This window comes from Cupressus sempervirens, chromosome 2 (genome assembly GCF_028749045.1).
Source record: "Cupressus sempervirens isolate cs-2001-9-10 chromosome 2, ASM2874904v1, whole genome shotgun sequence".
NCBI lineage: Eukaryota > Viridiplantae > Streptophyta > Pinopsida > Cupressales > Cupressaceae > Cupressus > Cupressus sempervirens.
Window position 1 is genome coordinate 329,684,047 of NC_143119.1, and position 19,397 is coordinate 329,703,443.

The following is a 19,397-nucleotide window of genomic DNA, read 5'->3' on the forward strand; positions in this document are numbered from 1 at the left end:
AATTGGTGAATTATAATATCCAATTGAATATACTACCATATTTAGAACTTAGCCATTTCCCTATTCAATTGTCCATCCTTCCATCAGATTCTCCTCTTACTAGTTTTTCAATACCATCTTTTAAGTTTTAAAGTGTATGGTATCATCATCCCCACTTTGATGGCCTCTTAAAACAATGGTGGAAGGATGCTCCAGCAGAGCTAGGAACCAAAATATTTTAGTTTCACAAGAAAATGTAGTATGTCAAAGAGCAGGGCCTTGTTCTCCTTTGTAGACAAATCAAAAATTTGGGAATCTGAGGATTCGCCTACTCCAGTAGCTATGGAGACAAACATCTGCCTAATGTAATTTGACAACTTGTTCACGGCCTTGAGCTATGCCTTAGTCATTTTTTAGCTCATTGAGCTCGCTGCCAATCTCTTTATTGAAGAACTCCCATAGGTATCTCTTGTATCGTGCTAGGGCAGGCCCATTCTGAGTATAGAAGGACTGGATGATGGTCAAAAGGAGCACAAAAACTCGTACGGTATGGAGAAAGTAATCTTGCAAGTGCAGAGGGAGGTATCCATACGGTGGAGGGAGAGGGCAAGTACGGATTATGGTGCCTAAACTATTTGTACAGTGTCAAGACAATGCCCAAAGAGGTCGTACGGTGTGTGTGGGTATTTTTGTACAGTGTAAGGTGGGGAGTATGTGCGGCAAGGATATATCTTCAGTCTGTACGGGAAGGTAGCAGGTTGTATGACACAAGAAAGTGCAGTACAGTGATGAATGTGTAATGGTCGTACCTAATATTGGTCGTACAACATCAAGGGGAGGCAATTTGTGGAGTGTAGGTCAAGTACGGATGGAGGGGAAAATGTGTGGGAGAGTAAGAGGCGTTGCCTGAATGGGAGGCCATACAGTGTATGGTGGGAACTAGAGATAGATGGAGTTTGTAGGTGATGCACAGATAGACTTTGCAGACTAACTGATAGTGTAAATAAATAGCAAGATTTGATGTAGATAAACAAAAATTGGAAATACACAAGACAAGAGAGTAGATCAGACCAATGCAATGAATATTCGCAATATGATGATGCTCTGACTTGCTAGATCCGAGCGAAATGTTACAGGCGACAGAATAGGGTGAGGGTTGAATCCCACCGAAACTAGACAAACCAAATAGGGAAGGTCTTTCACTTCGGAAATGGTGATCAACAGAGAACTCCAACAGGAATTCACAATACATAGAAAATTATCCAAATTCCATACCTAAAGACTACCTACAAGTCATGCTTAAATACCTATCAAGGAACTTTCCGAGGATGTACAAAAATAGCCGACTGCGACACAAACTACAGAAACAAAATAAAAATGGGTCCAAGATATATTAAATCAATAGGCCCATTAACAAGGTTTAATTAAATACATTTATTTTATAATGGGGAAATTATAGTCCTCCTGTCCCAAAATTTGTTTTTCCTCAAGCAAATGCACATCTGGTTGTATGAAACCTTCTGTAGTCAGCTCCTTCAGTTCCGAGTCAAGCACTAAGTAAATCTTCCCACTGAAGTAAATGATGTCATCAATAACTTTGTATCTTTCATCACGTACATAGCCATCCATCAACTCACATGCAAAAGTGTTCTTGGAATACTCGACCAATAGATGGGCTCGCCAATTATCCAAAGAATGTGGTGAGGTGTTAACTATCTTGTTTTTATTTGCAGCGTATGGGACCAAATCCTATTTAAAAATTGTCTCCATCTTCTTGATTGTGACTTCCCTCAATCCTTTATTTGACATTCTTCTTAGCAGCACCTTCTTGCCATCTGTCTTGAATGAAAAGTCCATCCTTTTGAAACTTTGGGTGTGTTGGTCAAGAGTTTCCAACCACTGAATGCCCAAAATGATATCGGTATCAACCAAATCTATGACAAAGAAATCATCTGTCATGGTATAGTTTCTCATGGAAATTTGTAGTCATGGAATCACATGAGTGCAAGGTAACAAGGCTCCTCCTGAAACCTTAACCTCAAGTCCTCCATGCTCAATTGCGTGCAGGCTTTTGCTAGTGATCAAATATCAATTGATGAAATTGAGTGTGGCACCACTATCAATCATGATTGGGACTCATTTTTTGTGAAGTGTGCCACGAACCCTGAAGATACCACCTACACTCGATGTAGTTAGGGTAGCAATGGAACCCCCTTTTTGTATTAGGGCATTTATTCTCTCCTACTAGGTAATGTCTTCATCTGTTGCTGAAGGTATTTGTCCTTTGTCGTCATCAGGCATCACTTCAATGTAATGAATCTTTCCCTTGCTAAGGCAACAATGGCAAGGTCACCATGGTTCTTTGCATGTAAAAAAAAAAATTTTCCTCCGAAGTTCTTGCCGAGAATCTTCATCAATCTGAGGTTTCTTTTGAACTATCTCGTTATCCTTGTCTTCTTGTGGGGATGGTGTTGGTGTAGCTACGTGAGTTTTCGAGGAAGATGCAGCCATGTCACGCACATTCTTAATAGCTTCGTTGAGTGTACACGGGTTGAACCCTTTGATCCAACCTCTCAAAGGCTCCCTCAGCCCATCCATGAATAACACAATTCGGTGTCTTTCAGAGATGTCTGTGAGTAGGATTGATAGCCTTTGAAACTCAATAATGTAGTTGTCTACCGTGCCCGTTTGCTTTAGCTGAGCTAGATCTTTGCAGTTTTGCTCAGGATCTTTCCTATCGAAACGATCAATGAGTCTCTTAGTGAACTTGACATAAGAGGTCACTTGGTCGTGACCAAGAGTGACCAATCCATGATGCCACCACTCATGCACCACTCCTTCCAAATGAAGAGCTACGAACTTTATTGCTTCCTCTTCGAGCATTGGATTGAGTTGGAAATAGGTATCTGCCTTTAGCACCCATGACTGTGCAGTAATGACTCCAAATCCATCAAATGGCAATAAGTTTACCTTTCTAATCTTTCTCTTGAGATCATCATTAAAATAACTGTGATTTCTCCCGCCAGAATATCTCATTCTTAGATCAACATAGTCTCTATAAGATATATCACCTTCCATATTCACGTTCTGCCAATCTTATCGAAGTTTTTCTTGCATTTCCTCAAAAGTGGGCTCTCTTCCTTTGCATGGTGCTTCCGTCCTTGGAAGGAAGATGGGTATCAAGGGTTGAGAGCAAGAGGGTTGAAAATTTGTCCTTCCCGAAACAAAATCATCACTATGCCCATTTTGTTCTCCTGTCTTTTCCTCGGCCAATTTTTGTAGAGTTTCTTGCATAAGCGTTTGGGTTTCGTTGATTTGCATTTGGTTTCTGTTCAACTCTCTCAAAAGATTCATGAGTTCTGTCATGGAATCTTGATAATCTGCCATTCTATCAATAGGGTTACTCTGCCTTCTCCTTTGAGTATTAACTTGCATTCACTTCCACAGGCGGGCAGGATCAAAAGCTCTGATACCAATATAATGTTCCCGAGTACAAGAGGACTAGATGATGGTCAAAAGGAGCTCAAAAACTCGTACAATGTGGAAAAAGTAATCTTGCAAGTGTAAAGGGAGGTATCCATATGATGGAGGAAGAGGGCAAGTATGGAATATGGCACCTAAATTGTTTGTACGGTACCAAGACAATGCCCAAAAAGGTCGTACGGCGTTGCCAGAATGACCGTAAAATGTAACTACAATGATTGTACGGTGTTACCAGAGGGATCATACAGTGTGTGTGGGTGTTTTCGTACGGTGTAAGGTGGGGAGTATGTGTGGCAGGAATATATCTCCAGTCCATATAAGAAGGTAGCAAGCCGTATGACACAAGAAAGTGCAATACGGTGATGAATGTGTAATGGCCATATGGCATCAGAGGGAGGCAATGTGTGGAGTGTAGGTCAAGTATGGATGGAGGGGAAAATGTGTGGGAGAGTGAGAGCCATTGCCTAAATGGGAGGCCATACAGTGTATGGTGGGAACTGGAGATCGATGGAGTTTGTAGGTGATGCATAGAGAGACTTTGCAAACTAACAGATAATGTAAATAAATAGCAAGATTTGATGCAGATAAACCACAATTGGAAATACACAGGACAAGAGAGTAGATCAAACCAACGCAATGAATATTTGCAATATGATGATGCTCTGACTTACCAGACCCGAGCAAAGTGTTATAGGTGATGGAATAGGGTGAGGGTTGAATCCCACCGAAACCAAACAAACCAAATAGGGAAGGCCTTTCACTTACGAAATGGTGATCAATAGAGAACTCCAATAGGAATTCACAATACATAGAAAATAATCCAAACTGCATACCTAAAGACTACTTACAAGTCGTGCTTAAATACCCATTGGGAAACTTTCCGAGGGTGTACAAAGATAGCCGACGGCGACACAAACTATGGAAACAAAATAAAAATGGGTTCGAGATATATTAAATCAATCGGCCCATTAACAAGGTTTAATTAAATACATTTATTTTATAACGGGGACATTACACATGTTGCACTGCTGGATAGTGAAGTACGATGGGTCATGCTCTACCAGACTTCCCTCCTTTTGTGCACGGGTGACCTCCAAAACATAATATCCTGACACTGCATGCTTTCCTACGAATGCCAACATTAGAGTCTTCTTCATTTTCTTTAAGGTAGGAGCTTGCTTCATTGTCTGGGAGATCAAATCCTTTGGTGGCACGCTCTCCTCCACTCTCTTTCTCTTCCAGTTCAAAGTATTCTCCAACCATGATTCAGATTGCACCACATTCAAAGAAGAGTGAAGTGTTGCACAGTCGAAGAACTTTCTTGGCATTGGTGGTCTCCATCTTCTTGCTAGAAAATGGAAATATTACAGTTTTGGAGGAAGAAACCACAACTGGGATATTACTTTGTGTTGTTGGTGCTTGAGGTATCTATTGTGGTAGGGATCCTCCATCATGTCCGTCGTCACCATCAGATCCATCCAAGTTAATCACTGGGATAAAGGAACCTTGCTACTTTGGATTTTCAAGATCTGCCATTTCACCCTTCTCCGCTCCCTTGTCTCACTCTTTCTCCAACTCTTCATTGGAAACTATAACTAGAGTAGGCCCACCTCCACAAGTTGGAGAGACTTGGACGTTTCTCTTTGGAGGGTAATCTCCATCTCTGCCATCTTCTACGACTGTTTATGGTGGTCCCACTAAGGTGCTTGTAGTCGCAGCTATTGTAGCTATTGAGATTGCGGGAGAGAACTATGCAAGATGAGAACCCGACGGTGAATCACCTGTCCTCTTTCTCTGAACTTGGGTCCACTCGACCCAATTACAGTTCTTTTGCTAAATCCTATTGTCAATACCTCCAAATTACTAACTGCTGGGCCGAGGGGAGGAGTAGAATCAAAGGTGTATTCTTCACCTCATTCAAATAGGTAGAAGACTACATGAATTGCCCATCATCTACAACTCCCTCCATGTTTATGAAATCAATAGGTGTATTCTTCACCTCATTCAAATAGGTGGAAGACTACATGAATTGAACATCATCTACAACTCCCTCCATGTTTATGTTCACACCATAAAGCTTTAGTTGATCCACTATCATCCTTGAAAAGAATCTTTCTCGGCTCTCAACTTCATCCTTGCAGTTAGCCCAATAATCTTCTAAGGCCAGAACATGCTTGTAAGAAGAGCCTAGCTGCAAATTGTCTTTTATATAATCCACAGGGTCGAATTACAATCTGATTACCTCATAAGAGATTGGCTTGTACCTATCTTCAAAGTTCCTCACTACATTCTTCGCGTTCGACCTCGAGGCACATTAATAAGCTCCAACTTATATCAGGAATGGGATTCTTGCTTTCTTCACGACCGAACAGAGCTCATTAACTTCCATGATCTGCCTGCACATTTCTACCCATACTATTTGGTCATCTGAAGATCAGGGCACCTTCCACGGAAATCTATCAAAACACACTACTCTGAGGTAAGAGAAGGTTGGAAACTGAATGAAGAAACTCTCAAACTGAAGTACCATTTCCATAGCTTCTAGAGAGACACGATGCTCAGGGCACCTGTGCAACATACATAAAATTCACATCATGAATGCATCAATTATCTTTACAAAATCTACATATCTCCTATGCAGCTGGAGGCATGGGTAAAAGTCATAAACCAAAATATCTTCGTTGAATTCCTGTACATGCGGCAATCTTGGGTACAAATCGATGGTCACCAAGGCATAGATTAGGTATGACATATAAAAACTCCATTTGGGCCTTAGTGCTCTGGAGCTAGCTAGAGAGGTTGTCGCTCATGATCTGAGCCCAATCTACATGCTTTCTTTTCGCGCACACGGCTTGCACCATATAGAAGGAGTTCACAAAATTCAGAGAAACCTCCTTGCCCTTCAGCTGGCAACAGAACCATTATGTGGATAATCTCTCTCTTTAAGTTCGTGCCATACAAAGTCTTTGGCACTTTGCTCTTTCTTCCTGGAGTGGTCTATAACCAAGAGGTCATCATATCTCCTTTGTGCAAGGTCTTCTTTCCCTTGAACATGGAGGCTGAATTCCGGAAGTCCATGTTGCTCTAGACATCCCTCACGGACAGTCTGAAACTGGTCTATAGCGTGTTTCGGTCGAGGGTGAGGAGTACTTCATCTCCAGGCATCTTTATTTGCTTGGTGCTGGGATCATAGTGCGATATGCATTCCATGATAAGCTCGAGCGCTTGAACTGCAACTGGAAACATGGCCGCTTCAACTAAGCTGCTTTCCTTCAACCTCTGTGTGATAGGGTGAATTGGGTCCACATTCAACCTTTGATGCAAATCACCCAAATCATAAAACCTCTATGAAGTATCACTTAGATTTTTCAGTGTGCAATCAATCCCGTTGAGACTGTCATAACCCATAAACCTCGCAGACATGGCTTTCTATAACACTTAAGCAAGCAACTGAATTACAGATTTTGAAAATGGGCATTAGGGAGAAGGAATGATCAACTTTTGCCAGGTGGATTTTACTTTATATATCTCCTTTTTCGATCGTTGGCTGGAAATCCATGCAATTGGATTTTCATTTATTTCCGGCATGCTCAAGGCTTTCAATGATCGGACTTGCATTAACTCCAGGCTTAATGGGCAGAAAAATGATGTCATCCGCGCCTTGCCGTACAGCATGTTTAAGGGAAAGATCAAATCGTTACAAATCTGCCGACTTGAAATGGAGAGGCAATAGTTCTAACTTCCTGACACAAAATTTGGCCAAGGCATGAAATCTTTGTCGAGCTCTGGATTTTTGGCTTCTGGCGGAGACTGCCTCTCTTTCTGCTTTGTAGAGTTGGTTGTCCAATCGAATGGGATGCTCTTTTCCGTCTTTTCTATTTGATAGACTCTATAGAGTATCATTTTATTTTATACTTTTAAGTGTTTGAGCTATTTATTATGTTGCTAAAGCTCCTAAATGTTCTTTAAGCTGTAGTTGTAAAATTCAGGCCTGATAATTTCAAAAACTTGATGAAAAACTGAGCGTATTTGTTGAACATTTGAAAACATATATTACTAAATTTGTAGAACATATTACTGATTTTCACTACATATAAATCAGCATCAGTGTTTAATGTATATCATAGACCAGAAAATGAGCTCAACCTCTAAAACATATGATCTTGAAGTTTCAGTATTAGTAAAAATATATAAATCATAAATTTCTTCTAAAGACTAAAACTCAAAAAAACATGTTGCCACTCTAATGGTATTATGGTAGTGGATGGTATAGCTGCAATATCCTCAATAGCTTCATTCATAGTGGTAGTATCAAGCTACGTATTCAGGCAACTTGCCCTTGGTGGGTTACCATGTTTGCCTTATGTCTGTTCATACACTGTCATGTTCGCTTTCTATTCAGCTGCCTCCTCCAAATTAGCTATATGTTGCAAGTGGATGTATAAGAATTGCAATTTTGAATTTTCAAATGGAATTTTGGCAAATTAGTAAAATAGTAAACATTAAAATATTTGAATCCTACTGAAATTCGAAGTGAACATTCAACATTAACAATTTAGGATTATAGTCTGAACAATGAAAATGTCAAATTCAAATTTTTTGTTATATTCAGGATTTTATCAAGATGATTACAATGAGTAGAATAATGTCAAAATAACTAAATGTAGTGAAGGGAGACCTTTAATCATGCCCAAACTACTCATTAGAACTACTGAATCACACATGGTCAATCTCTGCCAAACTAATACCAACCAGCCCTGCCCCCTGTAATTGTAGCTTCCTTGCCAATTTGTGCTGGTTCCTTTGGCTCTACATCCCATTGTGAAACTGGACTTTCTTTGTATACAAATGTCTTCACATCATTAGGACACGAAGCACTATGTATAATTGACTTCAAAACTAATCATAAAATTCGGAAACCTTCAAAATTAGATGAATCGATACTACTTTTAATCAACTCATTGCAGTTTTTTCTCGCTTAATTTTTCCTCTCTGGGCTTGCCAAGTGAAATTGATTTCAATGACTTCTTTTCTGTAAGTTTAACTTTTGATTACGCCTCAGGTTCTGGCAACTGCATGGAGAGAGATTGTTGCACAGAGAAGGACGAGTCCCATTTTGCTTTAAATTTTGGAGTCTGAGTTTCACAATTTTTGGCCTTCATGTTCAATCTTAACCATTTTTTAAGGTGGTCATTTGTTTAAATCAGCGAACTGCCTAATTGGCTGAATCATTTTTGACAGGCATTTATATGGTCGTGTTATATGCAAAACAGTCTGCGGGTTCTATGTACTAATTAATTTCCATTTTTTATGTTAAGTTTCAAGTCGTCATTGAAGTACTCGTAGGACTAATGAATCATGACATTTATGTAGAGATAACTTACGAGATGAGATTGAGGAGAGGTTTTAATAATAAAAGCATGTCTTAGATCACTTATGTAATCAACAATAGGTCTTAATTTTCTCTTGTTCTGGTTGTACCTCCAGCACCTTTGCCACAGATGGTGTGGTCGCTTGACTCCTGCAGAAGTTGCAGAAAAAGTTAAATATTTCTTCCGATATTATTCTTTAAATCGACATAAGATGACAACCTTGACCCCTTCGTACCATGCTGAGGTGCGTACATCTATCATTTGGTTTTAGAAGTCATATTGTTTCTTACATAAAAACCTATCGTAGAAGCCGTATGGATGCACATTGCAAGACTGTTTTACGAATTGATCAAGAGTTCTAATATTCGTTCTTCAACGCATGACTCTGGCACGTTAAACATAAGTCAAGGAAAAAATTAAAACTGCTTGTGCTTCTGTAGGATGTCCTAAAGGTTATAAAGATTTATTTAGTTTAGATCATGTAACCCTATCTCATGCTCAACATTGAATGAGAGAATCCAAGATTCCTTTTTAAACTAAATTGGGTTCCCTCTAATTGTTTTGGATCTTGCATTTGATCGCAGAGTTATTCTCCAGAGGACAACCGGTTTGATCTTAGGCAGTTCCTCTATAATACTCGTTGGCCTTGGCAGTTTCGAAAAATAGATGAACTTGTAGAGCAAGATCAGGTTATCAATGGTCCTTACACAACGTGTGATGGTCCAACACAAGTAGAAATTGCAAGTGCCCGTGGCTCTGGTATGGGTGTGCCAGCGGCAAATTCAGCAAACCCATCTGCTGGGATTTAGTAATTGACCTCAAAGATCTTGCTTGGCTGCTTACGCTTTGTATTGTATAAATATTCGGCTATCCAGTGTTCTATTATCATTGGATATCTTAGTGGACTAAAGAGACTTTTGGCCCAAGCTATATGTCACAGGAAACTCGCCTTATTTTATTGAAGATTTAGTTATGGGATAGCCCGTTGTGAACTGATATGCTATTTATAGCCTTTGTTCTTTAACATTATTCTGATCGTGATGACAACAATTTCTGCTTGCATGTTTATAATTTGGTTTTGGCCTTTAAACAAATCATATTTTAATTTCGATTTCCCTTCATAGATTTATCCATGTATGGGAAAGTATTTTTTTTTTAATAGATGTATTTAAATTTTAGTAGAAACTTCCCTATTTACAATCTATTATATTGTTTCCACTTTTTTCTCATGTCTAGATGTAGACTGGTAGGCCGATTGGTAGGCCGAGCAATAATAAGTCCTAGGGGTAGAGGTGAATCGAGGAATGGTTAATCAATAGAGATGATTGAAAAACGAGTTTCTCACATGATATGTTTAATATTACAAAATCATGTGTTTAACAAAATAATTTTAAGCTTGAGATAACTACATAATATTATTGTTCACAAAATGTCAAAAGAGTTTATAATCACTTTTGATGAACACAAAAGACTTAATCCAGTTTAAATTAGTTTAATAAGTTTTACGGGTGGCCTTTTAACCAATTTTTGCAAGCAATTACTATTTAACTTAGATGGCTATTATCTATGGTGTTGGTGGTCGTTTAGAATAATTTGTTTTTCTACTTAGTCTTAGGAAAATCTAAAATTTGTTTATTTCCCTTATAAGAAGCTACAAAAACATTTAAGAAAAAACATTTCTTTGTAGTATCTAAAACAACAATAATAGTATAGATTGTAGAAATAGAAATAGAATAATCAAATAGTAAGGATAGAAACAATTAATTGATCATCCTCTTTTTTAACTCCATTGCAATCTATTAGAATTGGCCCTTGTGAAAAGATTTTATATATTGTCAAATCTTGATAGATTAAGACCAATGAGCTCATTTTCAACTTGCATATTCTTATTTTGCTTCACAAAGAGACCCTTCGGAAAAGTCTAAATGTCATTTAGTATGTTGAAGATGCAACGTGATATCAAAGATCTAAAGAAATGGACAAAATCAAAGTACCAACAATTTCATCTCACCTAGCAAGTTATATTCTTCTTTCGACAACACTTTTGGGTTCTCAATCTATGTGGAATTTGATCCATTCCAATATCAACTTGAGCAATTTGACATCTATTTGTGATTTCTCTTCATGATGATTAAATGCATTCAGAACAACATTTGAAAAATATATGCTAAAATCATAAAATAGAGGAACAACAATTTATTTTTGACAATACAAGCAATTGACCCCTTTATTCAAAAGAAAGTTCCTTATTTTTAGGAAATTTACAAAAGAATATGCCAAAAGTACTAAAACTGAGTTAGACTAAAATTACAAGTGAACATGTAGATCAAGAGCTCTTGAATACCTTTATGATGTCACAAGAATCACAAAAACAGGGACAAGAACAGAATTGTGAGCTTAAAGGATAAGAAACTAGATTTCACCACAAGAAGCAAAAATTGGTATGAAACAAAAAACTAGAAAAAATATTTTTCTTAGCTACTAAACTTACAAAGCTAGCTTTTTGGTGATGTCTTGTTTTCATAACGTAGCCCAAATGGTTTCTTGTATGTGCAAATTTTAAATTGAGGGCCATGTTTGGGCATATGAAGGGCAAGGTTGGCCCTTGGTATTGGTCGTCGAACTCCATTTGACCAAGTGGGTTCAAGTAGAGCTCTTAAAGTTAGAAAAACACATGTTCTTAGTTGTTACATTTGGCAATGGATCTAGATGGAGCCTTGGAGACAAAAAAAAAAGGACATTCCACACATGCCTTTAGATCATTTTCTACAAAGCAACCAAAATTCTCAATTTATTGTAATTAATGATTAATTAGAAAAAATAATGTATTCATTTTATTTTAATTTTTAATTAATTGACAATTTCAAGAAATGGTACATTTTGGGTGTTCTGTAAACATTGCTTGAATTTAGCCCTCTTGTTAGCTACATGATCATGGAAGATGCTTATTTGAAATTGATTGCCAAATGAAGACCAATTTTTTTTAATTAAGTAAAACAGGTTTTGAAGGGTGCCTGAAACCCTTTGCACATCAGAATATTTTCAATGGAGCCCAAACAAAATATACAATAGACCAGAAGTGAAATAGATCACCAACCAAAATAAGGTGACCAAGGTGGCCTCACAGATAACACAGTACACTTTTACCACCTAATAAAACTCAATAGAACCATTTAGAACCCTTTAATCCCAAAAGAGTGAGATCTAAGAAGTCGATCAGATGACTGTTGGGAACGTTTGTATTTTTTTTCCTTTAACCTTTGTCCAATCTTCCTCCACCAGAGAAGCCTCCTCCCAAACCAAAGCATCGACATCTGACCCAACTGGAGAAACAAGCAAAACCTCACTAGAAAAAATTGCCCATAGGAACTTGACCCGTAGAGGGAGGAGCACCCTCGACATCTACAATCAACAATGAATCAATAGCCTAGTCAGACAAGGCAGAGCTACAGACACTCGCAGCAACCATAGTCATAAGGAAAACCATAGAAGCAAAGTCTTTAAGGATAGAATAATGTTGAACCAAAGCCCCAGACCACCAAGAAGGTCTTTTCTTTGATTTCCTCATTTTCGTAGGGCAATGCATTGCAATATATCCTGTCCTGGAGGAGACCTTACAATGCAAAGGAATTCCTTCATAGTCTAGAGTATGAATCCAAGAACCATTAGGGACCTCAAGTTTGATCTTCTCAGGGAGGCTCTAAAAAGTATCAACCACCACGAGGATGTGAGCATAAGTAGTATGCATGATATCAGAAGATTTAGAATCCACCATTTGGGAGTCACCGATGGCATCACCCACAGCTTCAAGAACCGAATCCAGCCACAGGTGAAGGTGAACATTCGAGAGCTTGACCCAAAGAGGCATACAAGAAAAAGATTCATATATAGGGTCGAAACCCTCGTGCCAGGGTTTGGCCAACAAAGGGTAATGATCCTCCTAACTAAAGTGACTACACAAAATAGCCCTCCTGTTGTCGGCAACATCAAATTTTACTATGAGAAAGCCCTTAGCCATAGGGTAAATTTGGACAAATTCAAAAATCAACAGGTCTCAGTGCTTAGAAATCCAAGCATGAAGAGCTTGAAGGGAAGGCCATAAGCCTTGAAATCTGAAAATAGTTGCCCTCTCAAACAAGTCCTCAATTGTATGAGTAATTTCTTTGGCAATATCATCCTCCAACTCCAACCAGATAGGTTTGCAAACCATGACAGGAGTCACAACCAAGGAAAAAATTGGGCAATCCACAGTCAAAACCCCCAAACCATGGACAATGGCTTCAAAATCTGCCGCATCCACAAAAGAGGCAACATTGCCACCAACAACAGAAGCATAAAACCTAACCCCTGATCTACTGTCAGAGGAAACAGGTTGAGCGGATGGGACCCCAATGGCCATTTGGCCCAAGTGATGGAGGGAGCAACGAGCTAGGAGCAGCCAATAAAAGTGCAAAATAATGAAGACCAATTGTTGATTTCAAAAAGAAAAGTCTTTAATTGATTAAATAAAGCAATTCATGCCCAATGGTGTAGGTTCTTACACCAATGATGCAAATGGGTACAATGATGTAGTTTGCAAAATATTTTCTTGAGGCGTTGATTTCATCTCATCAACACTTGTGGATACAACTAACCCTAACAATGGTGTATCCTATGTATGGATATGTACAATTAGGACTCCATACAATTGTAAAATAAAATGTCTTTCAAGATACTCTTAAATCCTAAAAATATGCTTGAAATTTTGCCTCCAATATATTGTCGCACATATGCAAATAGGCCTTATAAAGTTGCCACAATTTAACAATGATGTTCATTTTGTCTTGACGTGTATTTAAGAGAAGCTTCTACCCAATTATCTCTTAGATTTGAGAAGTGACTTACAAACTTGAAGCTCTAATACCATGTTAGAGTCATTAATGGATTCAACACCTATAGATCACTTGTGAAACCAAAAGATGTCTTCATTAATATATTGTCTAATTATGTGCTTAATGACTAAATTTATTTTGAAGGCAAAATTTGCATGTGCTATCTTGCTTATATAAGGTTAGTATGTAAGATTAGACAAATCTGGGGCAATATCTCAATCCTTTGAGATGAGACGACTCAAGGTCAATGAAGACCTTGAATGATTCTTACTTCCCTAACTAAACAATTGAGCATGTGCAAAAAGACTCTCAATCTACCTTGCTAATGCTAGAAAGTGGTAAAATGGATTGGAAAAAAACGTTATTGACATCAATAACCAATGTTTTCATCGCAGTTAAAGTAACACATTGAAAACTCAACTTTCCAAGAAAGTTTCATTCTCTTAACCATTGGTGATATCCATTTCCCATATTATATTTGTATTTATTATTTATTTCCTTATCTCAATAAGATAATATTATATTATTTTCTTCATTTTATAGTAAAAAAAAATTCAAATTCTATTTTACTTATATGGAGTCATGCCAAAAAAAATTGAAATTAATAAAAGCAATTCAATTGTATGACATTTCTAGACAACACAAAATATAGATTGTAATACAAATTACAAATGATAACATACATGCATTAGTGTTTGAACTACAAAGCTTCTATACTTAAAAATAATTTCAACTCTAGTGTGATGTCCTTTTTGTGATATGACATTTAATTTATAAATTAAACAAAACATAACAATTATTACCATTTAAAAAGGCATGAAATGAAGAGTTGTGATTCCTTGGAACTTGAGATAGTAAAGGGAGATCATTTAATTTAAGGACATCCATTCTTCAATTAATAATCATTGAAATAAGGAAGCAATCAATCAGTTTAGAAATGAATAATTATTTTCCAAAGATAATAATTAAGTATGAATAGGTGTACTTCTTTCAAAGGGATAGAAATCATGAGAGGTTGTGAGTCCCTTGAGAATAAGATATAAAAGGAAGGTCATATTCTCGAGAGGAGATCATCAAATGAAGAAGGGAGAAAAAAATTAAGCATGTGAATCAAGTAAGGATTAATAGATAGGAATCAGAAGAAAATTTAAAAAGTAAGTATTTCAAAGGGCACATAGAGGCTTCACTTTGTGAACTTGGGTTATAGCACGTGTATTGGTAGCACACTAAAGAATCTCCTTATTCTAAAAATATATTGTCCTATAATCCCTTCTTCTTACCCACTCCTAATACACAAACCAAGCTAAAATCCCTCTACTTTTGGCTAGATATTTTTTTCTTTAGCATTTTTCATATCTCTTTATATTTATATCTATATTCAAACTATTGTTAGCTATTGCAAGCATCTTAACCCTATTGGAGCTTTTCAAATTTTGAGTTAACTTTACATTTGAAGTATCTCAAGTAGTTCTCTCTATCACCCCTCACAAGTCATCACTAAACTTTTGTGTTTAATCAAAAGTATGGAGAGATGTTTACAAAGGTTGAAGCTACATAAGTTTTCTTTCAAATGTGGTCAAAACTTAGATCAAACTTTTTCCATAGGTCATTATGAGATTTATATGATTTGATCCCAAAAGAGTGAACCATAAGTTTCCACATAACATTTGAAAAGTTCTTAATAACTCAATTTGTCTTGGTTACTATATATTTTGGTTACATCATTCCAAAATGTGCAACTTATCTTAGTATGATTCAAAATAAATATATAGTAACGATCTTTTAATTCACTAAAGCCTTTGACTTTTATCTCACCTTTATTTACAAAAGATAATGCTTAGTTAGACAAATAGTCTACCTCTTTATTACCTTCCCAGTATTGGAAATATAAGAGGAGTAACTAAGAGGGGAGGGGTGAATCAATTACCACAATAATAAATCTCAGATCCCTTAGATGTCAGACTATTGAAAATATTGATGCTCAGTAAACACACAATCACTCGGTTTAAACTAGAAAATGTTGTAACTTGACAAACACTGAACCAACTTGGAAATTGTTTAACATGAAAATCTTAACATATTATCTATGATTAATCTTACATTACTTAGTTACATACAAATAAAATAAATAGCATGAACACAAGTGACACCAAGATTTAACGTTGAAACCCAATTTGGGAAAAACCTCCAATTCCAACTAGTTATTGATTTTCACTTTTCTGAAGTGAGCCCTATTAGGATTCAACCTTGTTAAAGGTTACAAAACACACTGTTAGGTGTGAACCTATTAGAGGATTTGATCACCCTATCAGGACTGGCCTTATTAGAGGTCTTTAAGACACTTCAAATAGAAATGTCACCTTGTTAGAGGATTTTAAAATAGTTGTTAAGCCAACTCTATTAAGAGATTTAGATCATTGCTACAATGGTTAGAAAGTAACAATGAAATAACCTAATTTCTGATGTAACTGAATTTTTGATTACAAATCTCAGTTTTGGCTTATATACTTGATCCTTTTTAATTGAATGTATTTTTGCATCTCAACAAGGATATTATGCTCATCCTTCTAATTTGCTTCCTCTAAGCATCTTCAAATCTTCTATTTATGTTCCACACTTTCAATTCTCAACTTGATCTTATATCTATATCTTTCACATTGTCAAGTCAACTTGAATACAACTTAGAATACTTAATATTCATCTCCTCAATCAGCTAGAACCAACAAATAAATTAATTGAACTCAATATGCCAAAACAAGAAAATCCTTTGTTAGTCGGTCCTGCTCAATAGACACTAACTCATAAACAATTTTCCTGTGTTAACCAAGTGAACTTATTTAATATTGCATATTCATAGAGTTCCTTTGGTAACCAAGTGAGCGTAGTTAACACTAGTTCTATCCAACTCTTCGTTCATTAACCAGGTGAGCTCAGTTAACACTGGTTCCATCCAACTCTTCTTTCATTAATAAGGTGCACTTGGTTAACACTCATCTTCTGCAAACTTCTCTTTGACACTCGAGTGAACTGGCTAGTCATTGTCTTCTGAACTTGACAAACTCTGGAATGCTCAACAAATATAGGAAATTGTCTTCATCGCTTGAGTGAGCTAGACATACATTGACTGGCAATGATATGACATATAGTGTAACATCAAAGACAATACATAATTAACCAATTTTTTTCAACACCCACTTCATATGAGTAACTCTAAATTTAACCAAATCTTCTAGTTGATCACTAATCAAAATTATCTACTTGTTCAAATACCAAGCCTTTGTATCCCCTTTCCTAATTGCTTGAGTGATAATATGTGAATCACTTTCTTAGTCTAATCTCCTTACCCCTAAATGTTTTGCCACCTTATTTGTTGTTAATGTTGCCTCATCCTTTGCAACATTATTGGTACCATCTTCTAACCTCTTCCCTTATAAAGCTATAGTCTTCTCATTACAATCATGAATAATAAAACTTGCTCCTGAAGGCCCCTTTTTATCTTTAGATGCCCCATTAAAGATAACCTTCCACCACCCAATTTGTGGTTTCTACCAGACAATTGGATTACCACCACAAATACTTGGAGAAAACTTGGTACTCTCCATTAACAATGTATTTAACTATGATTTTAGTTTAATACCAAATTAGCCATTTATTTTGTAATTTATACTTTTGAACTACAAAAAATGAGTAGAATTTGGTCGTTTTTAGTCACATATAATTGTTTATTTGCCAAATTTTAATAGTGATTACAAATAATGACCCCCCAAAAGATGAGAAAATTATGGAAGGATGCCAGATGTTTGTTAATCCTAGGTATGGGTATTTCATCATGCATTGCATTTGAAAACTTGAAAAGATGTGACAATAAAAATTGCAAAATAAATGATTTAAAGTAGACAAATTATGATATGCATCTAAATTTAAACCAAATGATAACACCTTAGCTATTTGGTTCCTATACCCATCAAAGAAGATACATGTAACAATTGAGAAATTTCAAGATATTCTTGGTCATTTTATGGTATATAGATTGGAGAATGTAACTCCCAAACAAGTTGTAGATTTAATGTTAATACTATAATCTTTAACCAACCCAACGTTGAAGAATTATCTCATCTAGTTGCATAGTTGAAGACCTAGAACAAGGAGCTCAAAGAAATATCAAGTTTTTCACCTGGGAAGGATCTATTATTGGAGGTTGAATTGGGAATTTCTAAAATGGAAGTTGATTCTAGTTTGGAAAATGAAGAAAATAATAGAAGTATAATCACAATCAATTTTTGCTTAATAGAAAAATAATTCTTCGAACAAATAGTTGATGGCTTCTAGATATAAATTGGCTCGAGATAATTAGAGTCAAGTTTTAGCAAACTCTACCCAATTTAGAACTCATTGATGAAAGGTATCAAAATATTATAAAATTTATTCAATAGCAAAGAAATTTAGAATTTGATTTGAAGATAGCTCTCAAAATATTATACAAAAAGTTACTTCTACAGTGTGTGTGATTGTTGTGAAAGGAAAAGCAATAGATGTTGATTAGTGGGCTAAAAAGGTTTAAAGGGTTAATGAGGCTAGTAGCACAATAGATGAGGTGGATTCTCACTTGGTGTAGCATGTTAAGTTTCACCAACATATAGTGAGAGCTTATAAAAGGTTCAATATCTTGAAAGACACGACCTCTTCCCCATTTATTAGTTCCTACCTTTGGCAGGAAAGTAATGGACTCATGAGGTTCCATATTAGTTACATAATCTAAAATTTTCAACATATACTAATGTTTGCAAAAGCTATATTAATTTGCATATTTTTTTGGAATTGAAAAATACAATTTTTTAAAAATTGTATTGGCTCATGATGAAAAAGGCAATGAAAAAATTCAATTGCTTCAACAAAAATACAAATATTTTTTCTAACACTTCTATTAATGAATGCATTAATTTCAACTTTATCTTTTCCACATTTGTGACAAGTGGATAAACTTTTTTTTAAAAACAATCATTTTTCTAACACCTCTATCAATGAATGCATTAATTGCAACTTTATCTTTTTCACATTTGTGACAAGTGGATAAACTTTTAAAAAAAAAAATCATTTTTACTATCCACCTCACAAATATGTCTAATCAATATTAATTATTTCTATCTATTTTCCTTACAAAGTTCAAATATAGACTTCAATGTTTTATATGGGTGAACCCACAATAATGGGTTCCACTTTAGTGCGACGAACAAAAATTAAAAAAATTGCAAAATGAGAAATTGAGTTTACTATATGTTTGCACAAACACACTTATTGTGTTCGCGCGAATTTTTTTTTTAATCATGTTCGCGCGAACATTCTGCGTATGTTCGCGCGAACATATGTGATAAATATGTTTGCACGAACATGCAAAATCACAAAAAAAAAACCTTTTTTCCATTTTTTTTTCCTCTTTTGACTTCCATAATTGCAAGAGAATGATCTCCTACTATAAAATTAAAAATGTCAAAATGTTCTTCTCGGAGCAAGCTTTCCAATGACTATAATTTTAATACATAATTTAATCATTAAGACTTTCAAATATGAGTTTAACTCATTATAGGTTCATTACCGATTCAACATCAACCGACTTTGACACCTCGGAAAAATTAGTAAATTAGGTCAAATTTTTTTTGAAAAATATGGAGGAACTAGCTTATTGAGATACCTT